This window comes from Rhipicephalus microplus, chromosome 7, assembly GCF_043290135.1.
Source record: "Rhipicephalus microplus isolate Deutch F79 chromosome 7, USDA_Rmic, whole genome shotgun sequence".
Lineage (NCBI taxonomy): Eukaryota > Metazoa > Arthropoda > Arachnida > Ixodida > Ixodidae > Rhipicephalus > Rhipicephalus microplus.
In genome coordinates, this window is record NC_134706.1 from 71,296,750 (window position 1) to 71,323,139 (window position 26,390).

Consider the following 26,390-nt stretch of genomic DNA (forward strand, 5'->3'; position numbering starts at 1 on the left):
ATTCACCATTTTGGGGGATTATGACGGTGAAAATGTTGGTGGTACATGATGTATGGTGGTGTATGGTAGAGCGGATGGTAGATGGAGTGCTCCAGCGGGCATTGCTGGAGCGTGAAGCCGCGTCAGAACTACAGCAACGAGCTGCCACTAAAAAAATAATTGCATAAAAAACGATGCAGAAAGCATCCGCAAAAAAGGATGCGTCAGCGCGCAATCGAACCTGCCAGCTTAGAATTTCGAACTGAGCACACTAACCACTGTGCCACGCCGACAGAAGGTGCAATGGGTGTTAAAGAAATAGTGAACTCACAAAGTCACTGTTTAACTTGAGTTCTGTTGGTCGCTTACTTGGGAGGGACAGGATCTGGACCTGCTACTAAAATTTGCACATTTGATAAGCACGAACAACTGCTGCCTGTAACAATCGCGACGGCGACAGTGGCAACAGCGCTATATTTTTGTTACAATTTAAACACGCAAGAAAAAAAAACAACTCAGTGGACAGAGGAGCAGGTAGAGTTTATTGGTGGTTACTGCCAAGTTTATTACCCGTTTCTCGCTCCTTTAAAAGGGTGATATTTGTTCAGGCTTCATGACGCTTCTATGCTCAATCGATAGATACGCCCACGCAATTGATTTTGATGTGTTTGCGCAACGCACAGCGCAGTCGTGCCAGCGCACAACTGTTGCTCTGTCGCTAGGAACAACTACATAGCGGTTTGGCCAAAACGAATGCAGTGCGCCACAAAGATTATGCGTTTATATTTCTTCTGTAAGCATACGAACTGACGTGTCTACGTGCTCGCATAGAAGCCAGTGATGTATCACTAACCTTTGGTGGAAATCATAGTGGTAGAACAGACGGCTGAAAGTCAAGTACGCTGGGGCTTGTCTCGAGCATATCGAAAGTGAAAGTTTATGCATATTCACACACACTTTGTTAACCAAAGGGTACAGCAGAAATAATAGAGTGTGCAAGAATTACCACTGTAGCGTTTCTACCATAGTGACTTCAAGTGACCGCTGTGTTCTGCTCTAACATATAAAGGGGCAATTGCGAACTGGAGCCCATTTATTTGTCGAGAACTGTGCGCCAATGTAAATCATTTATTGTCGTGTTCACAGTGACACCTCTAGTCTTCTAAACATCACAACAAAGAAACTAATCAGGGATGTCAAACTGATGTAAGTACGTGCGCGAAATGTAAACATATTTCCAGCCGCATGTTCTATCCACAAAAATTGAGCGTTGTTTACAGTACAGGAATTCAAAAAACAAACGTACTGGAAAGTGTATTGAGCAGCGTGGGTTTCTTTTGACCGTAAACATATATATCTGCACGTTCAAGAATGAAACACTACAAATGAGTAATTTCACTTACTGTCATGTGCTTGTCATCATGCCACCATCATCCACTAAGCTTCCATCTTGCCAGCCTCATTTACCTTGCTCACAAATCCTTCTACAAAACACGTTTCGTCTCGTCACTATGAGCCGGCATTTCACACCGTCACCACCATTGGCTAGCCACCAACATCTGCCACCAATTTTTTTAATCTAGCCATCATCAGCCGGCATTTTCCACCGTCCCCACCATTAGCTCGCCACCACCACCACCATCTGCCATCATTTTTTCCACCCTTGCCGTCATCAGCCATTATGGCCACTGCATTTTCCACCATGTCCACTAATATTTCCACCATATCTACTATTCTTTCCACCATATCCACCAACAATTCCAACATCCACAAACCAGTGGTTTTCAATAGGGACGTTTGAAGAATTTATCTGCAAAAGCAGCTTTCAGACAAACTACACACAGTACTGTTATTTATTAAAAAAAGCTCCGAAGCAGTATGTGAGCTATCACACTTGTCCTTTTTCATCAAGATCACGTATCAGCCGTGACAAGGCCACGAAGCTGCACCATTGAGACATGTTTCGAACAATTATCAAGGATCGAGCTTCAGTAATACTAGACGATTTGCGGCTGTCTTCAACGGCCGAAAATACGAATATGCTAAAACGACGCTCACCTGTCGTAAACACTTCTTCCGTTTCATCAGCCTTCTCATTTCTTTGAATTAATCGAAGAGTTCCTGCAGTTGTACGTTGGTATGTGCGTACATCTAACGGCAAAAGTGCTAACACCAGTCGAAGTAAACACACGCACGGAAATGCGAGAGCTTTACCAATTCAATAGGGTTCAACCCTATGAGTGTTTTACCAATTTAATAGCGTTTAAAAACACATTTGGAGTAATTATTCGCCCCACATGCACACACCATTCCCGGGCATTCACTTCAGTTCACACACACTGTCCGTTTCTCTACCGCCATCACTCTTTGTGGCCGCCATAACACGACAACACAACACAACGCATGGGGACAATACTGGAAATCAACCCTGTGACGCTAGCCGAATGGGGAAGAACCTGAAAGACCCTGAAACTTAACTAGGATACTGCCAACAATGAGATCTCACTCACAAGCACACATGTAACGCACAACCACCACAAACCACGTACAAACTATGTGAAATTTGGGAGGCCTGTTATTACGACGGACAGTGTTTAGCCGAAAAGAAAGTGGTCAACAACAGTCAGTAACACGAGACCTTCTTGTCAAATGCTGGCCGCGCTTGTCTTTTGGCAATTTAATGTGCAGTTTATTTAGCCTTTTGTTGGGCGAATAAGTTACGCGCGCAATAGTGAATGATTCAAACTTAAAACGTGCATAGCTTCCCTCCCATGACTGTCATACCACGCTCTTGGTTATACCAGGTCATATTATTCTTACACGGATAAGGACGTCCTTCGTTGGTTGCCCTAAATACGCCTTAAGGTGGATTTTTCAAATGTCTTTTTATTTAGGCTTACCTACAATTTCTTCTAATAAGGGCTGCCTTTACTCGCAAGAAAAAAGGTTTTTTAAATACGGGCCCAAGCTTCATGTCTAACCCGATCGACGACTGCAAAATACCAGCAAATAACGTATTCACGTTACTCGTGCTGTTATCTTTAGTTTTCTAATAGTGCGAGCTTAGACTGTTCCAACATCATGAAAGAATAATATTGACATAGAAATATGTTAAGGCAATTATGTCGAGGGGCGCGTCGTGTGTGTAGCAGCCTTACTGAAATGGTGAAGTGGCAGACTTATGGCATTTGCTCGTACTTCTCTGCGGACACACTTCTGCTAACTTAATTACTGCAGCCAGTATCTATGTCACGTCTTCCTAGTCACGTTGCACAAACGGTGATCTTGCATTACCTAAGGAACGTGCCTGAAAAATCTATGCGTAATTAAGAAGTACATTTGCTACGTGGACCTCGTGTACACCGAGATGAACACGTTTTCATGTCATTCGAACACCGCATTCACAATTGAAAAGCAATCATGGTCACTTAAGTTTGGTATCATGCGTTTACTCGCGATGTATATGAATAAACTTCATGCGATGGAGCACAACGCGTCGAGTGGTAGTAAGCGTGAAGTAAAAAACCACATGGTTTACGACATACTCGCCTAATATTGTTTAAATACAGTGGCTTTGCAGCTAAACATTGGAAGTGGTGACTTATGCTACAAGCAACAAGGGACATGTATTAGGAAATGCAGTAAAGACTGATGGGATGAAAAAAAAACGTTCATGAATGCATGTTGTGGGCTATTATATCGTGATCATCGCGATGCGTGGGAGAGCGAAAGGCGAGGTTGGCATAAAGTCTACTCTGTTTATTGACTTAGTAGTAAGGGGGACCCTGGGATGAATCTACCTTCAACGTCCCTTAGCCCCGCCTTTTATTATTCAAGAAGAACCCTAGGCACGCCTGTGATCACAACTCAAAGGCAAACGTCACCTGAACAACTTGACAAAATGTTCCAGATAGTTTGCTGAATTACTAATGATGTGTAATAAATTTCAATGACACATAAATATATATATATATATATATATATATATTTATATATATAGTGGGAGTAATAATTGAATGGGCCAGTTAGTCTTCGTGAAGGTATGGGATATGGCACAACGGGAGCGTTCTCAACAAGGATGAATATATTTATTTCCCAACAGTTTCGGGAGAGGTCCTCCCTTCATCAGGGGATGAGGTATACTAACATGAATTTCCGAAATTCGTTGCTGCCGCGTCCCTCTCGCCTTGAAAGATGTTTGTGAGATTGAGAGAGAACTAAAAAAGGAAAGAAAAAAAAATGGAAGAAAAAAGACGAAAAAAGGAAAAAGAAAAGAATAAAGAAGAAAGCAAAAAAGAGGAAGAACCACTGTCAACACTGAGAACGAAACTAAATGTCCGTGTACGTCCACATCCAATTCTTATCCCGTGCTGGTCAGTTCTCGACGTGTGTCGGGCCACCCAAGATTGTCGCCGCGGTGGCGGGAGAGGTCCGTGACGGCGTGCGTAAGGAAAGGGTTTCCCCTTAATGGGTCTGTCGGCTCTTTACCTTTAATCTTCGTCCGTTTCTCTTCAATGGTCATCAAGTGGTAGGCGAACATAAACAGTTTGCATGTGCATTTGAAAAAAAGAAAAAAAAGAAAAAACAAGAAAGGACAGTGTACACGTACGAGTCAGTCAGAAAAACAAGCATGCTCTCCAGCTATCAATCTTTGTCACCAATTTCCTCCTGGCTTACTTCTCGGAGGCAAGAGAGTCTTCCGGGGTCTTCGTTGATGCCGGCTACTAATGTTCGAAATAAGAAAATAAAATATGCCTCACGCTGTTCGTCCTCGCGGCTGTTTGAGAAACCGTACTGCAAAAGAATTACGCTGATATTTTCAAAACTGTGGTTTGGCAGGCGCAGATGTCTAGATAAAAGGAGCTTCGGCAGTGAAGTGGCACGGTACTGGTGATTATTGAACCGCAGCCGAAATAGCGTGTCTGTTTTGCCGATATATTCTTGTCCGCACATGTTGCAATGTAGCATGTATACTACGTTACTGGAGTCACAATTAAGGCTTTCAGTTATGCAAAACTTGAAATCCGAGAAGTTCGCTTTGGATTCACGTGTTGTGACCATCTGTGGGCATACCTTGCATCGAGCTTTTCCGCAGGGTTGGCACCCTGATTGAGTTTTGGGGGTGTTTGTTTTTGCTCTGACAAGAATGTCCTTCAGATTTTTATTCCTGGAGTACACCGCGTGAGATGGCTTCGCGAAAATAGAAGTTAGTCGTTTGCTTTGCCTGAATATGTTGAAATGGCGGGAAAGTATGTTGTTGATTTGTGGCGCTGATCAGTAGTAAGTTAGAACAAGGTTCGTTTGGGAAGTCGTTTTAGATAGTCTGTTTGGTCCCTTCATTATATCATTCCTGTTGACGTTGCGAGCACGTAGTATGGCATCGTCAATAATGTCTTCTGGATAATTTTGTTTCAATAAGGAATGCTTTAGGTGTTCTGCTTGTCTGTCGAATTCCCGCATATCGGTGCATATTCTTCGGTACCGGTAGGCTTGACAGTATGGAATACCCGTTTTGCAATGCTTCGTTCGGGTGGCTGCTGTGGAAATGTAGGTACATTTGACGGTCTGTAGTCTTTTTGTAAAGGTTTGCTGACAAGCGGTCATTTTTGACCGTGACAGTGACGTCCAAGAAATTATTGCTAGTTTCGGAAATTTTGTGCGTGAATTTAATTGACGGGTGGCACTTGTTAAAATCCTCTATGAAGCGGAAAAGACTTCCCTCATTGTGGTTCCATATCATAAAAATATCGTCTAAGTATCTCCTGTAGTAAAAAGCTTTCAAGGTGCGTCCCTGAATGAATGGGATTTCAAGTGGAGCCATAAAGGCGCTCGCGAAGTTTGGGGCCGTTTTCGTGCCTATTGCAGTGCCATTGACCTGAAGGAAATGCTTGCCATTGAACTCAAAATGGTTATAATTTAGTAGAAGTTCAAGAATTGTCAACAGTACCTCGCCACTTGAACTAGTTGATGAGTCAGATTTTACATATTCAGAAACCATAGCCGCTATTCCGTCATGGTGGGGTATGTTGGTGTACAGTGAGCAGACGTCCATGGTCACCAGAAATTTCAAGACTTGAAGTTTCGCAGATGAAGTGGTTTGTGGCCTTTAGGTAATACGAAAAATTTCGGGGGATGTTTTTTATTAAGGAATTGATGAATTCTGATGTATTTTCTGTTGATGTGCTGTTACTGGATACTATCGGACGTCCCGGATTACCTGCCTTGTGTATTTTGGGGAGCAAATAGAATCGACCGGGAACAGAATGGGCCGGTAACATTGCTTTTAACACTTTGCCGGTAATTTTCTCGTCCCGACAGAGATTACTTAGGGTTACTTTTATCTCCCTTTCAAATTCGGGAGTCGTGTCTGTTGGAAGTTGTTTGAAATATTTTGTGTCTTATAGTTGTCGTTCCTCTTCCTTTATGTAGTCCGACGTGTTTAGAACTACTATGCAGCCACCTTTATCAGCCGGTTAGATGGTAACTTCAGTGTTTTTTTTTCGTAGTTCATCGAGTGCCCTTCGTTCTGATATTGATATGTTGTTTCGAGATGGCCGATTTTTTTCATACGCTCTGATGATATCTTTCTGAACTGCTGATATATACATATCGAGGAGTTTGTCCCTCTGCTTACCTGGGCACCATAATTTGTCACCATCAATCAGTCTATCCTCGTCCGTACAGTCCTTGCGATCATGAAAATATTCACAGAGGCGGAAATTACGCGCGAGGTTATCGAGGTCCTGGTACAGTTCAAATTCACTGAATGTACCGGATGATGGACAAAAGGTTAAGCCTCTCGACAAAAGTTGAAGCTGAGCGGGTGTGAGCGTTGTATTGGACAGGTTGAGGAGATTTTTCTCATACGTTTTTGGCTGCTCTTGGCTATCACGTGGCACGGGAGTGTCAGCGTCTTATTCGAGAGTAAGGGTGTTTTGATTATGATTGCACTGTAGTTTCGAGTTCTCATTTTTCTCCTCAAAGTTAGGTTGTGGTACGGGTGGTCTCTGGCGTTGTTGTATGGCCTCATTCCTATTTCCTGTTGCAGAGCAGTGGAGCTTCTGCCGTCCCGATTAAATTTTCTATCTTTTACTACTGAAATTTCGCCTCTCTTTTTTAGTTCATATCTTTCCAGTTCTCTTGCCTCATGCTCTCCAAGATTAGATACCAATCTCTGCTCGGCCTCCAAGACACTGTATTCGGCGGCCTTGCGCTCACTATGGTCCGCAATGACATGAGTCAGTTGCAAGGACGCTTCTAGTAATTTTTTTCCGCTTCCCCCGTTCTGCTTCACTAAGTGTAGACATTGAGGGGTTGCAGGCTAGGTGGAGGCTCTTAGGTGCTATTTCGTGAGATAGATATTTGGTTAGTTGTTCCGCGTGTTTTTCGTATTGCACCCGTTTTTCAATGATTTTCCTAGTCGATAGAATGAATGGCACCATGCGTGTTTAGAACTGCCCGTACCTTTTGTTTCCCCGCGTCATTCGGCAGCCGCCGCCTTGGTCTTCGCCGCATTCGTCCGCCTGGTGTTGTAAGGCCTCGCTGGTGAGAGTGGCGACGTCGTCACAGCTGAGACCCTGGATGGCTCTCTTTGTCCCTCGGCTCCCTGTTGTTGAGTGGGTTCTGCACTGGAGTTTGCCGTGCAAGCATTGGCCGCCGATCTCTGACTCACTGGTGGGACGTGCTGGCTCGCTGGCTTCGCTGGTGTGTTTATATATATATATATATATATATATATATATATATATATATATATATATATATATATATATGGGAAAGAACTGTATACCTAAGGGCTCGTTTTTCTGTGTTTTAACACAATATTAATGAGATCTAACAGACAGTAATGCCAAGGAATGTTCAGGGGAAGTTATTAGAACCAATGAAATGTGCACGGCTGGTTATTTTTTCACCCACTTTTCTTTCTTCTTATTTACATTCCATTGGTTCTAATAACTTCCCCTGTACATTCCTTGGCATTACTGTCTGTTAGATCTCATATATATATATATATATATATATATATATATATATATATATATATATATATATATATATATATATATATATATATATATATATATATATATTGTCGCAGTGCAACGCGAACAAAAGATGACAGCAGCTTACGGCAGCGAAATGAGCGTATTCAGGATCAGCTGTACAGCAAGATGCCTGCTTCGTTGTCGTCCCGAAAAACCACCTGACCCTCTAGCTGGAATCTACAAAACATCCCTATCATCGTTCTTTTTTTCATATAAACACGTGTCACTTGCCCCTCCTTATAAGAGAATCACCCCGATGCTGATGCAGATGCACAGTATTTTTTTAACGTGCAGTCAGTCACTCACATACGGCTTTATACGCACTACATGAACAAGTTCAGGCTGGTGCTGGCGACGCCTCGGGCATTGGGGACTGTCGGAGACAACCTCGTAGGTGACGTCACTTAGCTGGCGCGATACTCGGTATGGCCCGAAATATCGCCTTAGCAGCTTCTCGGACAGTCCACGTTTTCGTACAGGTGTCCAAACCCACACTGTGTCACCGATTTTGTACGTTACAGTTCTATGGCGAGCATTGTAGCGGCCCGCATCGTTGTCTTGTCGCTGGTGGATCGGTAAGCGTGAGAGCTGTCTAGCTTCTTCCGCGCGTTCAGTCAACACGTCAGCACCTGTGTCGGTAGCGTCCCATTCATGTGGCAACATCGCATCCAGCATAGTCCGTACCTCCCGTCCGTGAACCAAGCTGAATGGAGTCATGCGAGGCGTCTCTTGTTTAGCCGTATTGTATGCGAACGTGATATAGGGTAAAATCTCGTCCCAATTCCTAGATTGGACATCCACGTACATCGACAGCATGTCTTCAATCGTCTTGTTGAGGCGCTCCGTTAGTCCATTTGTTTGCGGGTGGTACGCAGTGGTCTTACGGTGAGTCATTCCACTAAGCATCAGGACGTGGTCTAAAATAGCTGCCATAAATGCTGTTCCGCGGTCCGTGATCACGATAGTCGGAGCATCGTGGCGTAGCACAATATTTTCTATGAAAAATCTCCCCACGTCCACTGCGGTGCTCTTTTAGATAGCTTTTGTTTCGGCATACCTGGTTAGGCAGTCTTTTGCGACTATAACCCAGCCATTTCCTGCAGTAGAAGTAGGAGGGGGTCCCAAAATATCCATTCCTATCTGTTCAAACGGTGTACGTGGAACCTGAACTGGTTGCAGCTGACCGGCGGGTCTCTTTGGAGGTGACTTGCGTCGCTGGCAATCGATGCAAGTGTGAACGTGGTGTTTGACGGCTGTTGTGAGTCATGGCCAGTAGTATCCCTGCTGTACTCTTGCCAATGTGCGAGTGTAGCCTAAATGGCCAGACGTCGGCTCATTGTGACATGCTTGGAGCACTTCAGTTCGAAGGGGTGCAGGAATAACGAGCAAATAGGGAGTTCCGATGGACGAAAAGTTTCTCTTGTAGAGGACGCCATTGCGTAAGCAAAACGACGATAATGTCCTTGCAAAGAGTCTAGGTGCCCTCGAAGAACGTCCGTCCACGTAATTAATCAAATCAAGATATTCAGGGTCACTTCGTTGTTGTTGGGCAATCGTGGACGCGTCCAGAACACCAAGGAAGGCCATATCGTCGTCGTCAGAAAGAGAAGCTGACTGTACTGGTGATCGAGACAGGCAGTCGGCGTTCGTATGGCGCTTCCCAGACTTGTGTATGACCGTCATATCAAACTCTTGTAGCTTCAGACTCCACTGTGCTAATCGGCCGGTTGGATATCTTAAATTGGTCAACCAACAGAGGGAATGATGGTCACTTATAACTTTGAAAGGGCGGCCATACAAGTACGGGCGAAATTTCATAACTGCCCAGACCACGGCGAGGCATTCTTTCTCAGTTGTTGAATAATTGGCCTCAGCGCGTGTTAGCGTCCTGCTTGCGTAGGCGATCACTCGTTCCGTGTCTTCTTGCCACTGCACAAGCACAGCTCCGAGGCCTACATTGCTTGCGTCAGTGTGAAGCATTGTTGGCGCTTGTTCGTCGAAGTGAGCAAGCACTTGGGGTGTTTGAAGACGTTGGCGCGGAGGTCATTAAACGCTGCTTGCTGTTCGTGATTCCACTCAAAGGTGGCGTCGTCTCTAGTGAGGCGAGATAACGGCGACGCAATCCGTGCGAAGTCGGCGATGAACTGGCGATAGTAGATAGTAGGCGCATAGGCCCAGAAAGCGCCTGAGAGCTTTCTTATCGGATGGTACTGGGAACTGTGCCACGGCCGCAAGTTTTTCAAGATCAGGCCGAACGCCGGTACAGCTGACGACATGACCAAGGAACAGCAGTTCTTCAAAACAAAAGTGGCATTTCTCTGGTTTCGATGTGAGGCCTGCGGAGCGTATGGCTCGTAAAAGAACTTCTAGTCTCTTGAGATGCTCTTCAAAAGTTGGGGAAAACACTATGACGTCGTCTAGATAAACTAAACAGGTCTTCCATTTCAACCCTGAAAGTACAGTGTCCATGAGCCTTTGAAAAGTAGCGGGCGCAGAGCACAGATCGAAGGGTAGAACTTTAAATTCACATAAACCATCCGGAGTCCCAAAAGCGGTTTTTTCTCCATCACTTGGGTCTACCTCGATCTGCCAATATCCACTTCTGAGGTCCATTGAAGAAAAGTAGCGAGCGTTTCGAAGCCTATCGAGGGAGTCATCAATACGTGGAAGCGACACACATCTTTCTTAGTCACTTGATTCAGCTTCCTGTAATCCACGCAAAAACGCAGGGTATGGTCCTTTTTCTTAACTAATACTACAGGCGATGCCCACGGGCTCTGTGATGGCTGAATCACATCATCTTCAAGCATTTTAGCGACTTGTTGCTGTATCACTTCCCGTTCCTTTGGAGCCACACGATAAGGATTCTGGTGTATTGGCCTTGCTGCGTCGTGGATAATTATTCGATGCTTTGTTAGCGGCGTTCGACCGACCCGTGATGTCGATGAAAAGCAGTCCTGGAATTCAGCTAGCAGCTCAAAAAGTCTAGTTTGTTCGTCCCTTGACAACGTTGTACCAACGTCAAGATTAGGTAGTGATTATTCTTGAGGTGCTTCGTCTTGGGCCGATAAACTGCCTTGGATTTCTGCAGTAGTGTCAAAGTAAGCGACGGCTGTACCCTTCGGGAGATGTCAGCGCTCAGTGCTGAAGTTAGTGAGCAGCAAGTTTGTGCGTCCAGCACTGACAGTGACAAGACCTCGAGCAACTGAAATACCATGGCTAAATATCAGTGAGCTTATTTGGTCAGCAATGCCGTCGCCGTCAAACGGCTCATCCCCTCCCACCGAAACAAGCGTACACGATCGTGGCGGGACGACCACATCGTCATCCGTCAGACGCAAAAGCCCTAAACAAGACGTATGTCTCGGCTCTGAACAATCGACTAAAGTAGGGCTGTTGTTGCGAAATGTAATGACACTGTCAGGGATGTTGATCACGGCACCATGTTCTCTCAAGAAATTCATTCTGATAATCACGTCTTTACAGCATGAAGCGAGAACGACGAACGTCGCCGCGAAAGTAGAGCCACCGATGTCGAGCCTTGCTGTGCACATTCCGACAGGCATCAGTAATTGGCCGCCTGCCGTCCCTAAGTGAGGTCCCGTCCACGCTGTCTTTACTTTCTTGAGGCGTACGGCAAGGTCATCACTTATAATAGAGAAGTCAGCCCCGGTGTCGACTAAAGCTTTGACTTGCTGTCCATCCACAAGAACGGTAAAGCCTGGGGTCACAGTTTCGTCGGTATTACGTCTTGTCGGCTTTACAGCGTCCTGAGGTGGGAGTATTGGGGGCTTTTTTCTTCGTCTTGACAGCCTGCAACTTTACCCCCTGAGGTCACCGCCTTCAGTTTCCCCGGTGTGGGCTGGGTGACCTCGCTCCTCTGGTGTCGGCAAAAGTGCGGCGCTGCAACGAAGGTGACTGGGCAGGAGAAGGAGAGCGTGGTCGATGTCGGAAGACCGGCTCGTAATCAGTTATAGCCTCGTCATCATTGTTACGGCGGCCATCGAATAGGTGTTGAGGTACCGGAGGTCCTTGAGAACCGACATCTCCACGGCGGTATACGTACTCGTTGGCATGTCGAATGTCAAACCGTGGCCTGACAGGGCGAGACGGATCGGCGCGGTGCCAGCAATAGCGGGCTATGTGGCCTACACCTCCACAGTTGAAACAGATTTCGCTGATTTCGCTGAAAGTCGCTGAATTTTCATGTAAAACAAACGTCTTCAAAAACTCCTTTTTTCCCCGTACGTGCCATGAGTGGAATCTGTTACCTGCTAATGTTGTGCAATGTTCTGATGTCTCATCCTTTCTTCGTGCCCTGTTGAATTCGGCATGATTTTTTTTCTGGTTCAAAGTGTACCCTTAGAAGTGTATTGTTATGCTTGTATGTTATCCTGTTTTCTTCTTTTGTATCGCCCACACCTGCTCAAAGCCTGGCACCCAGGCTAGCAGTAACCTGTAAATAAATAAATAAATAAATAAATAAATAAATACGATGCACTGTGCTCAGCGAACAAGATGGCGACAGTTCATAAACAACCAGCCACCAACGTCGTCTTTCTCTTTCTTCCAGACAGGCTGTGCCGGCTGTTGCGTATCATAACCCCCCGGTGGTAGAAGCACCGCCTTGGTGCTTGAGCGACTCGGATGCGGTAGAAGGAGGGTGATAGGGCTTGAGTCGAGCTATGTGCACGATGTCACTCGAAGGTGACGATGATGACGTTGAATCGGCTGGAACGATCTCGTATGTAACGTCAGTCACCTGGCGAATGACGCGGTATGGTCCAGTGTAGCGTGACAGCAGTTTTTCAGAAAGCCCTACATGCCGAGTGGGGGACCAGAGGAGGACAAGGGAACCCGGTGAAAAGTGCACGTTTCGATGATGGGAATCGTAGAGCTGTCTTTGGCGCTCCTGTGAAGCCTGCAGGCGGCTGCGGGCGAGTTGGCGTGCGTGGTCGGCTCGCGCGATGGCTTCGCCGACATACTCAGTGACCGAGGGCAGCAAGGTGTCAAATGGTAGGGCGGGTTCTCGGCCGTATAGAAGATGGAATGGTGAATAGCCGGCAGTGTCGTGACGTGACGAATTATATGCGAACGTCACAAATGGCAAATGAACGTCCCAGTCCCAGTGGTCGGCCGCTACGTATTTAGAAAGCATGTCGGTCATGGTGCGGTTGAGGCGCTCCGTAAGACCGTTCGTTTGCGGATGGTACGAAGTGGCAAACTTGTGCTTGGCAGAGCAAGAGCGCAGGATTTCATCAACGACAGCTGATAGAAAGGTGCGGCCCTGGTCAGTGAGAAGTTGGCGTGGAGCTCCGTGTACTAAAATAATATCATATACCAGAAAGTCCGCCACATCGGTTGCGCAACTAGTCCGAAGTGCTCGTGTGATAGCGTACCGTGTCGCATAGTCAGTGGCGACAGCGATTCATTTGTTGCCTGAGCTAGAGATCGGGAATGGGCCAAGCAAGTCGAGGCCAACTCGAAAAAAAGGTTCGATGGGAACATCGATCGGCTGAAGGTATCCAGCTGGTAGGAAAGATGGCTTTTTGCGGCGCTGGCAGGGTTCACAAGCGGCGACGTAGCGTCGAACAGAGCGGGCAAGACCAGGCCAAAAGAAACGACGACGTACACGGTCATATGTGCGAGAGACGCCCAAGTGGCCCGCCAAAGGAGCGTCATGAAGTTGGTTGAGAATAGTTGCAAGAAGGTGTGCTGGTATGACGGGGAGCAAGTCATGGCCGTATGAATCGAGGTTACGGCGATACAGGATGCCGTCTTTTACCAGGAACATTTGTAGAGATGCGTCGCGAGGCCTTGACTCAAGTTTGCTAATGATGGTTCGCAGGGAACCATCCAGGCGTTGTTCGTGCCCAAGGTTGAGTAGCTGCGTCACAGACAGAAGTCTGGAAAGGTGTCAGTATGGGCAGCCTCTTCCACGGGGTAGCGTAATAAGCAATCAGCATCTTGGTGTGACCGCCCTGTTTTGTACGTTACGGTGAACGTGTATTCTTGTAATCGTAGGGACCAACGAGCGAGGCGTCCTGTGGGATCCTTGAGTGAGGCAAGCCAGCAGAGCGCGTGATGGTCGGTGACTACCCGGAATGGACGCCCGTATAAGTATGGGCGAAATTTGGCGACTGCCCACACGAGAGCGAGACACTCACGTTCCGTGATTGAATAGTTGCGCTCGGCTGTAGATAGCAGGCGGCTTGCATATGCTATAAGACGGTCATGTCCGCGTTGATGTTGCATTAGCATTGCCCCGATGCCATGCCCACTAGCGTCTGTGCGAACCTCGGTTGGAGCTGATGGATCAAAATGGGCTAAAATCGGCGGTGTTGTAAAGAGCGTCGTGAGCTGGAAAAAAGATGAGGCTTGATCAGCGCCCCAGAAAAACGGGGTGTCCTTCTTCAGGAGGTTTGTGAGTGGGCGTGCAATGTTGGCGAAATCCTTAACAAACTGTCTAAAGTAGGAGCACAACCCACGAAACTGCAAACGTCCTTTGTTGACTTCGGAACAGGAAAGTCCGTGACGGCGCGAATTTTCTCGGGATTCGGGCGGACTCCTGCGGCGTCGACGATGTGGCCAAGTACGGTTATTTGACAACGAGCAAAGTGGCATTTCGACGAGTTCAGTTGAAGTCCGGCTCGACGAAAAACTTCAAGAATCACCGATAAACGCTTGAGATGGGAGTCAAATGTGGGCGAGAAAACGATAACGTTGTCTAAATAACATATGCAGGTTGACCATTTAAACCCTTGGAGCAACGAGTCCATCATTCTTTCGAATGTGGCCGGCGCATTACAGAGACCAAAGGGCATAACTTTGATGTGATAAAGCCCGTCAGGAGTGACTAATGCGGTCTTCTCACGGTCCATCTCATCCACAGCGATCTGCCAATAGCCAGATCGAAGGTCGATAGTGGAAAAATACTTAGCACCGTAAAGGCAGTCTAAGGCATCGTCGATTCTAGGCAACGGATAAACATCTTTCTTCGTAATTTTGTTGAGATGCCTATAATCTACACAAAAGCGCCATGTTCCATCCTTCTTTCTGATCAGGACGACAGGAGAAGCCCAGGGGCTACAAGAGGGTTTGATTATGTCTTTTGCAAGCATCTTTTCGACTTCCTGTTGTATGACTGTGCGCTCGGACGCGGAAACACGGTATGGACGTCGGTGAATAGGACTCGCGTCACCGGTATTGATGCGATGAGTAACAACACTCGTTTGGCTTATAGCCGGGCTGGTGAAGTCTAAAATGTCACTATAGGACTCCAGGACGTGACGAAGGGCTTCCGCTTGATCAGGAGCGAGGTCTGATGGTACCATGCGGTCAACGTCGACGCCCGATGAACGTGTCAGAGTTGGTTCATTGTCTGAGGTGCAGCAATCATCCACTCTGAAGGGTTGAACCGTATGGTCTTGTAGAGCAGTAATTTCGGTCAGGGAGATACCTTGTGGAAGAATTTGGGCAGTGAGGGCAAAATTGACAATAGGAAGGCATGTGCGGTTTCCAACGATTGTCAAAATGGTGTGCGGAACAGCGACGCCATGCGTAAGCATCACGGCATGAATTGGTGACACCATGTAATTGCCGTCAGGTACAGGTGGTGTAGAGAAGAGGTCGATATGTGTGACACAGTTAGGCGGAAGGCGTGCGAAATCAATGCAGCAAAGGCGACTTTGGGGTGGGTTGGTCAGATCCGAAAGTAGAGGCATTTCAAGGTCAAGACAGCCGGCTGAACAATCTATACGGGCCAGTGAGCGATTAGAAAATCCATGCCTAGAATTACTTCATGAGGACAATTTTCTATAACGGTGAAAAGAACAGCAGTGCTTCTATCGGCGATAGTCACACGGGCAGTGCACATGCCAATAATCGCGGCAGTTCCCCCGTCGGCGACTCGACCGGCTCGGTTCAAGGCGGGTGTGACAACTTTCTTTAGGCGGCGACGAAGAGCAGCACTCATTATGGACACATGCGCGCCGGCATCGATTAGTGCGCGCACAGGTACATTGTCTAATGTAACGTTCAACAGATTCCGGGTGGTCGGTAATGTTACACGAGGATTTCTTGCACAGGTCGTCGTCAATGCAGCTTCACCTCCAGAAGCTGCACTGCCTAGTTTTCTGGTCGGGGGCACTGCGAATAGGCCGGAGAGGCAGGACGGCGTTGTGGGGGCGAACGAGATTGACGGCGAGCAGGGGATGGTGAGCAGGCGTGGCGAGGTCTCGTCAGAGGTGCGGCCGAATCAGAGGATGTGGTCGGCATAGGGGAACCAAAATCAAATGTTGAGGACGACTGGTGGTCAGAAGTCACTTGGGTAGGAGGCCCATAGCGTGCCGGCGGAGCCCAGTGATTACGGCAGTGGCGAGCAATATGACCGACACGTCGGCAGTTGAAGCAGATGGGCTTGTCGTCCAGTGTACGCCATTCGGACAAATTGCGTTGTCGAGAGTAGTTGGACCCAAATCGAGGAGCGGATGGACGACGATAAAAAGGCTCGGCCGAGTAGACTGGTTGAATGGGGTGTAGGCCGACGTTCGATAATTCTTGACGAACGACGGCTTGTATCAGTGAGATCGTGGTCGGTGAAGGATCAGGCGTTGGAAATGGAGTAGCTACTGGTTGGGCTGCCTCGACCTCACGACGAATGATGCGGGTGAGGTTGTCACATCGGGGCCGGACGGAGTTATCACAAGAGGAAGTAGCAGCTGTGTTCGGCAGGCGCGTCATGCCATGGGTGACGCGGCGGGCTTTAGCCTGTTCTAGACGGCGGCACTCTGTCAGGATCGTGTCGATTCTCGTGACATTATTAAAAACCAGCAGGTTGAAGGATCATCAGCAATCCCTTTGAGAACATGGTTAACTTTTTCTTCTTCTGACATGCGCTGGTCGACCTTGCTACAAAGCGCCAAGACGTCAAGAATGTATGAGACGTACGATTCAGTTGAAGTCTGGGTGCGAGTGGTGAGAGTCTTCTCGACAGCGAGCTGACGACCAGATGAATCGCCGAAGAGATCACGGATCTTCGATTTGAAAAGATCCCAGCTTGTGATTTCGGCTTCGTTGGTTTCGAACCATGTCCGCGGCGTGCCGTCGAGGTAGAACACAACATTGGCGAGCATGAGCGTGGGATCCCAGCTGTGGGTAGCACTGACTCGCTCGTACCGGTGCTGCCAGGAGTCAACGTCGATGGTGCCGTCAGCGGAGAAAATTCCAGGATCCCGCAGGGGTGGCAGGGTGACGTAGGTTGTTGACTCGGATCGAGAGACCGGTGGGGTTGAGGCACTGGCAGTTGAAGTAGCCGAAGAGTTTCCGGTGTTGCGACCGCTGCGCGTCACCATTGAGGTACGGGAGTCGTCCACCTCCACCAATAACGTTACGGGTAACTTATTTATTAAATTAAATACGATGCACTGTGCTCGGCGAACAAGATGGCGACAGTTCATAAACAACCAGCCACCAACGTCGTCTTTCTCTTTCTTCCAGACAGGCTGTGCCGGCTGTTGCGTATCAATATATATATATATATATATATATATATATATATATATGTGTGTGTGTGTGTGTGTGTGTGTGTGTAGGATAGTGCGTTTGCCTATGACGGCCTTATTACGCGTGTTTAAGCTATTTTATCAACAGAAATACCATTTTTCAAATGACAACGTTACCGAGACTGATACTGAGAGGGTGGTGGCGTCTTAGGCACCCTGCCTTTTTTTTTCTCTTGGACAAGTTGGCGTTGAAAAACGCGTGATTATTTCGCAGTGCAGTTTTTTTCGTGCCGTTGACTAGTACTGCCCTGAATCGCGTTGCGTGCTGTGCGTTGCAGTTACGAACGCAAATTCTTGGCTGAGTAACATTATTGGTGCGAGGCAAATATTCGTCAAATACTGGCCGTGCGACACCATCCTCTGTGCCTTCCTTGTTCGGTGTCATTTATTTATTTATTTATATTTATACATGTACCTACATCGCCCTTACGGGCATTATTGTAGAGGGGAGAACAAGCAAAAGAATACAGTACAGTCGAATTACCGAAAAAGATGGTTGCGAATAAAAGGCTGTATCGTTTGAAAGAACATAGTCATAACAAAGTGAAACAACAAAGTGAAACAACACTGTCATAAATAAGGCATCAAATTGCAAATACAAAGCAAAACGTTGAAAGAGAAGAGTGCTATTGGTAACACAGGGCAATAAAAACAAAAGAGAATAATTAGTACGGAACGCATCAGAAATGTACAGTAATGATTAGTTCAACAAAAAATTGTGCAAATTTTAACAAAAGATAAGGGAGGCGCAGAGACAATTTCCTCTGGCAAGCCGTTCCACTCATGCGTGGTTCTTGGAAAAAAGGCGTATTTGAATGCGTTGATCCTGGAAGTGTATTCACGCAGTTTTAAAGAATGGTCAGTACGGGGTGACACATAGGTAGGTGGCCTTATATACTGATCCTTGTCGATGCCTGTTTTGTTCATGAATATGCTGAAAAATAGGGACAGTCGTAGGTATTTTCGCCGGTCAGCTAACAGAGGCCATTGCAATCCTGAACGAATGTTAGCTGATCTTATGGTAAAGTTATAATTGCTTGCCACAAAGCGTGCTGCGCGTGCCTGTGCACGCTCCAGGGCTTCTATATTTGATTTTGTTGAGGGGTCCCAGGCACTGCAGGCATATTCTAATATGGGACGCACATTGGATATGTATAGTGTTTCTTTCAACTTAGTTGGTGCCTGTCTGAAATTGCGCCTCAAAAAATTTAGCACTCGACTAGCCTTTAATGTTAAGTAATTAATATGAGCGTTCCAAGATAGGTTGGCAGAAAAAATGACCCCTAGATATTTATATTCTGTTTCAACCGGCAAGGTATCCCCGGCCATGACGTAATTTGAAATCCGAGGCTGTTTTTTGTTCGTAAACCTCACCAATTTACACTTCGACTGATTTAGTGTCATTCTTCATGAATCACACCAAGAAACTATGGAGTTCAAGTCATTCTGCAATTGAACGGTGTCCGCTTCAGAGGTATTGTTACTGTAAATGCAGCAATCGTCAGCATACAATCGAACACGGCTAGAGAGATTGTCGGAGATATCATTTATAAAAATAAGAAAAAGCAGGGGCCCCAAAACTGACCCTTGCGGCGCTCCTGACAATACACCGACGCTTGATGAGCACACACCGTCAAGAATCACGCACTGCTGTCTTCCTGAAAGGTACACCTCAATCCACATGAGAAGGGCATTAGGTATGCCTAGACAATGAAGCTTTTGCAACAACAACACATGTGACACGGAATCGAATGCCTTCTGGAAATCCAGAAATATACAGTCAACCTGAAGGCCTGAGTTAATAGAAGCTGCAATGTCGTGCGTGAACTCGACCAGTTGTGTATCGCACGAGAAACCCGCCCTGAAACCGTGTTGCAATGGGGAAAAGAAGTTATTACTTTGAAGATGATTCATTAAGTTTGTGTAAATGATATGTTCGAGTGTCTTGCAGCACACGCTTGTCAGAGAAATGGGCCTGTAGTTACACTTTTTTGTTTTATCTCCGCTTTTATATACTGGGGTTACGTTGGCATTTTTCCAATCAGCCGGTAAAACGCATTGTTCAAGCGACGTTTTGTACATGAGAGTTAAAAAAGGGGCGATAGACACTGCGCAGTTTTTCAAGACGAAGTTGGATATACAGTCAGGACCAGGAGCAGAGTGAACATTTATTTTTTCCAACAAGAGCACGACACCACGTTCGGAAATTTCTATGCCGTTCATTTGCGGGAGCGAGCCATCATTCTGGCATAGACTACATGTGTTAACTGGATGCGAGAACACAGACTGAAAGTATGTATTGAAACCCTGAGCTTTGGCTTCCGTGTTAGATTCGTAATTTATCCCGTCCATGATGTCAGGAATAGTGGGTCTAGAATTACTTTTATTTTTCACGTATTTCCACACTTCCTTGGGGTTGGTTTTAAGTTTCTCGCCTAGATCACAAAGGTAAATTTCTTGTGCTCTGCGCATAGCTTTTGTCACCATTTTGCCTATCTCTTTCATTTTTGAAAGCAACGCAGGATCAGGCACTTGGCAATACTTTCGATACAATCGATTCTTTCTATTTATCTTTGATCGGAGTTCCCTACTGAGCCAAGGTTTATCATTGCGTCGCCTGGCCGAAATGATACACGAAGGAATGAAAGTTTGGGTCAAGGACATTATCTTTGTTTTGAAGAAATTCCACTGCGCATTCATGTCTAACGATGAACTATGCGATTGGAACTCAGGAAAAAATGCATCCAGTTCACGCGACAGTGATGGGTAGTCACCTTTTTCATATGAGAACACTTTGCGGGGTGCCTGAGCGCGGCGGTTTTTAGCACTACAAGACATTTTAGTGACAACAACTTCATGGTCGCTGATACCAGGGACTGTGACAACAGAAGATACAAGATCCGGTTCACTGCACAAAAATAAATCAAGAATGTTTGCACTGTCACCACCAATTCTTGTTGGCGTTTCGACAAATTGAAATAATGAGTGGGCATTAATCATCTCCCTAAAGGTAGTATACAGGAAAGACGTTGTGTTTAACACGGGTTTAAAGGACTTCCATTCTACATCCGGGAAGTTAAAATCGCCTCCGAGAATTACGTGCGTTGTTTGCAAACTTAATAAAACGTTGCTCAACTGAAAGAGAGGATGGGCAGTTCTTATACCGGGCGGCCTATAAAATGAGCCAATGGCAACGGAAGAACCGTTTTGTAGCAAAATTTTACACCAGACAGTTTCGCATGAGTCGGCTTCGATGCCTATAGAGTTGCTAGCTATGCTATCTTGAATGAGAACAAATACACCACCACCATGGCAATTACGGTCTTTCCTATATACGGTATAGCCAGAGGGAAACATTTCGCTGTCGCTAATTGTGTTGTCGAGCCATGATTCTGTACCAATGACTACGTGCGGATTTGTTGATTCTATCAAGGAACTGAACTCTATAGTTTTAGTTTTGAGGCTTCTGCAATTTACTACAATACATACGAGATCGTGTGTATTGATGTATTCGTCAACGAACGATGTATTCATCAACGAATGGGAAATGTTTTCCCTTGAAATAATACCTCACAATAATGACAGCGTTCTTCAAAGCAACGCTGCCATCGAGGCACCCTACTCATCAGTGAGTAGCGGTGCCGCAATCCTTTCTCGACGACGCTCTCTGGAGCCCTGCAAAATGCTTTGACACGCAATGCCATGGACGGGGATCAGTGGCCGTTCTTCACTCGGTGCATCGCTTGACCACCGGCGGTCAGCGGACAGCGTGCTTTCTAGCCAGTGGTAAGTAATTTTGAATGTCACGCTTCATACGTTGTCAGTTGTTGTTATTGTCTTTTAAGGAGATCGCATAACGTGTTGGTAGTGCATGCTGTTGTAGTTTTGTACACTGTGCTCGTGCGCGACGTTTTTCAAGACAGCGATCGGTAGTGTTATATAATTCTGTCAATTAGCTCCCACACACGCACTGCTCTACGCTATTTTTATTTAGGTGTGCGTTTTGTGCGTTATTAAGGAACGTGACTTGCGAAAGCTTCAGGAGATCACTTGGACATTGTTTAACGTCTTTCCATCTATAGCGAGCAAAATGCATTTGCTAAAAATCCATTCATTCAGCATTAAACTGTGTTTAGTACAAGTTATGTGCCAAATTGTGACATCGATGCATGTTGACCAAATTTAAGCCGTACTTTCAGTTGAATTTTCAGTCCGCTGTAGTGGAGGACGGGTTATAGTGCTCTGCTGCTCACCAGAAGATCGCGGGTATCGTCCCTACTGTGGCGGTCACATTTCAGTAGAAGTAAAATGCCACAGGTTCGTGTTCTGGGCATTTTGCAAAGCACCAAATAGATATTTTCATATCCCTCCATTACGGCGTCTCTCATAAATAAAACGTGGCTTTGGCATGTAAAACTCTATATAGCGTAATATTATTATTAAAAGCTGAATTTAAGATTGATTTGGGTGCTCTAAGTGTGTTCGGGCACCAAAGTTACAGGCGGCATAGGTATTACTTGCGAAATGTATGAACACAGGGGGTCGTCGGCATCCCATTTCCCGAATTTTGCCTCTCAATTTACCTTGAACGCAACTTCTGCCTGTAGTGGACTGGCATTATTTGCTTCCTAACTTGTGCAACCCTATAGCTTGTAGCAATCGCTGATCATTATGTTTATGTTATAGACACTTATGCAGAACCTTTTGTAGATTATCGGGGCTCAACAGGTGGAACCTATGGTGGAACTGCAGTGTTCACTGACCCCGGCGAGTATCACAAAGCGGCACAATTATCGTACCCTCTAAATCTAGCTGAGGCTGTATTACGGTACCATAAATGTTAGTTTTCACGTGGATAAAATATGCTATCAATATATACACTTATTGTGTATGTGTCTAAACATAAAAATAAGCCTTCCTGCATCTAAAATAGATAATACAGCACTTGCATGGCTTGTTTGATTCACATGCAGCTTGGCACAAAGAGGAGTGAAGTGTCATCGAATTCTTGTTTGCTCATCGGTATTATGCTCATCGGTATTATGCTCATCGGTATTAAGCTCATCGGTATCACACCCATTTGCATGTTTAGTAATGGCACTGCATTCAGACACTTCGGCAGTCACTTCAGCTTTTCATGTAAGGACCGTGGTACGGGAGAAATTTGCGTTATTGCTACAGCATCATCATGAAGGTAGCATGGATAACATATACATGCTACATATCATGCGGGGACATAGTCAAATTTTTCAGATAGGTTGTGCTCTAGCCTTACTATACATGTTTGTGCAGCATTTGTGTGAGTGTTTATATACACCCGGAAAGTTTACCTTTTTAGGGAGTTTGAAGTCCAGCTTCTTGCTAAGCTGATGATGCCACGGCTCGTGGTGTTTTGTTCAATATTGAATTCTTTCATGCTTTTCTCATTTCAACATGTCTGAACTTTCCGGAAGCAGCATTTTGAAGTGGTCCTACATATTGAAAGTAAGTTGGTGATTTCATGCTGCTCTTTTTTAGAATGTTAGAGCAGTTTCGGGCATTACAGAAGTGCGACTACACACTCTAGGTATCTTCGTAGCACTTCTCATTGTGAACCACTCAGTCTGGCAGCCAATCCTCTTTTTTATTTTCAATTTGATTCACTGTTATGCATGGGTGCGAACACTGTCCTATAGTTGTTAAATACTTTCAGTACTTGGCGACACCTTATGCCGGCACAGGTATCTTTGGAAAAAATTTATTTCTTGCGTTGCTCGAATCTACCAGCCAGGCTACACTTTTCTTCAATTGTAATGATTGACACATACCAAGTGATGCAGATTTGTTGGGTTTTACGTCCCAGAATTTAAGAGTAGCATATCTGTAATTTTTTCTAGTGGCTTTAAACAAATCCGTATTGAGAAGCACACGTTACAAATTCACAACAGAAACGCAGAGCATTTGTTTGGTGTGTGACCTGTCTGTTCTTTCTACCTAAAACTATGGTTATACAGTTCCTAAAAAAGCGACGGCGCACAAACTTTGTTAGTCTTGTTTTTTATTTATGTAATTTTTGAGTTCAGTTTGCAAAACATTGCTTAGTTTCTTCTTTTTATTCATAGCACATTGGTTCCTTGGGTATTCTTACTTAAGATCAATCGATTAGACCCTTCAAAATGCTCATAATTTCTATTTTGTTTTGCTTTACTACATTCCTTTCTGAGGCAGAAACATGTCTCACCATTGTACTTAAAAAACGCAACAGCTTGTAATGCAACATAAATAAAAAAATGCGCAGTGCAGCATGGCGATCTAGGAACTAGAAAACAGTTGCAATACAACTTTTTGTGGGACCATTTTTAGTTGAAAGCTGTCATTCATTTCAAAATAGTGTTAAAACATTGAATAATGTCAGCTTTGTCAGAATGTACTCTCGAGAACTGCAGCAATGGCCACTATTTTAAAATATTGTTCCTTTTATTATTTATACGCGGTAAGGCACCAAGCAAGCCGATGCACTGCTTGGGGACGTACAATTTATTGATGTCAAACAATTTACAGTCTGTACACAAATGAAGGTCAGCCTTGACACAGCGGTCATGAATCCAGTAGATGTAGGTTATAATCACTTTGCAGTAGCCACTCTCACTGAACGTCTGAAGAATCCCACTGTGTTAATTCTAAACATGTATGCAAAAAGTAACAGTAACAAGAGGGCTATATGTATTTTTGCACTTCTTGCCTAATTTCACAGGATAAAAAAAGTGGGAAGGGCATATGGTGCAAATGCTGTCTTTACAGCTGCCAATGAGCCGGAGAAGATTTGCATCATGACGTCATTCTTAATTATATTGTGCTTTGGGACCTAAACCAGAGATATTACCTTTTAAAGTCTTTCAATACTTTAAGTGGTCGTGAAGCTTGACTGTAACTCTTGGGGAGAGCTTTGTGCGCTGGCAGTGGAGGCAGCGAGACATCGGGCAGACCAGAGGGAACCTGGCTGCTGGTTCCGCTATGGGGTCAATGAATATTATCGTAGTGTGCCGTCACGTAGCTTGTTACCTTACGATTAGTATTGTGCTTAGTGTGCTGAGCCTGAATATAGGGTAGAATAACGTATACCTGCTGGTTACTTGATTGTGGATCCGGTCACAAAAAGAAGACGAAATAGTCTCAGAGTTCTCGCTGCCTATAGTGATCGGCGGGAAACGCGGAAGTGTGAAACGCCGCAACAAGAAACGGATCATTTTACATTTGTTTCCATAAAAGTGCAGGTGTGCGAAAAGCACTTCGATGAGAGTGACATCGTTCCTGTAGACCAGTGGTAAATCGGAGATGTTGTCAAGTCACCACCTGACGTTCCAAAACTTTTGCCGAGGCTGTACCGAGAATTATTCATGACCTCACGGCATATTTGTATGTAGTGCAAAAAATGTACAATTCACTCGCCTACCAAGCGTTGACAGAAAGCGTGAGCGAGCTGGAAAACGTTTACGGGACAATTAGGTATTCAAAGCAATTCACAAATATTGGATTGCAAACGCAAACTCTTCTCATGACGGAATTACTGTTCATGAAAAAAAGGAGAGGCGAGATAAGAACTAAACTGCATATCTACAATAAAGAGAGAACGCAAATGCTCCCGCTGACTACTAACCCATTCTACAAGGAAAACATTTATTGCTATTATGAAACGATTCTCCATGCTTGGGTACAGTCAATCTAAAACTGGTCAAATGAATGTAAACAAAAAGTATGTAAAAATATTGCATGAAAAAAGAAAAAGAGAATGAGAAAACGAAGAAAAAACTGGAAAAAGGAGGAAAGAAAAAAACAAATAAAAAGATAAAGAAGTTTAAAACGTGAGAATTTTGTTTTATAAAACAAATAAAAGATAACAGAGCAAGAACACAAAATATAGAGGGGAAAAAGAAAACAAAGAAAAAAGCAAGAGGGAAAAGAAAAAAGCTTTATAATGAGAAAAAATTTAAAATGAAACAAATCAAACAATAAAAAGTTGAAGCAACAATAGTGAAAACTATATTCATTGCACTCACGACGAGTAAACTATCGAGGATGGTCTGTCACAATTCAAATTTTGTCCCGAGACTTGGAACGATTCAACTATATCTCTGAAGTTGTAAGCAACTCGACATTCTGTGGCAGTTTAAATCTAATATATATATATATATATATATATATATATATATATATATATATATATATATATATATATATATATATATATATATATATATATATATATATATATGTATATATATATATATATATATATATAAATATATATATATATATATATATATATATATATATATATATATATATATATATATATATATAATGAAACAAAAATCCAAGAATACTTTCAAGTCTATGTACCTACTCTGCAACAGATACTAGAAAAAAGCAATGAAACTAATATGGCACTAACCAACTTGACAATAATGGGGTTGGGGAAGGACAGTAATAAAAAGTCTTAGCTTTACAAAGCACTCATTTAGAAAGAGAAGTTTAAATCAACAGGCAACTCCTACTCTCACAACAAACAAGAAATGCAAGAGCTCTAAGATAGCTTCATTAAGCTGCGCATTGCAATAATTCGTCACTGAAGATTAACTTGACCGAATATTTTAGCAGCGAGAACAACACTGTCAACTAAAACAAGAGCTTTTTGTCGTCCAGTTCGACTGGGGTGGAGTCCGCTTCTCGTGCACATCCTTCACCCTCAAAGTTTCACTTGGCTCTGCCCTGTTCATTTTTCTTTTCTACTTGGCATTGCCTCTTATAATTTTAATGATGTGGG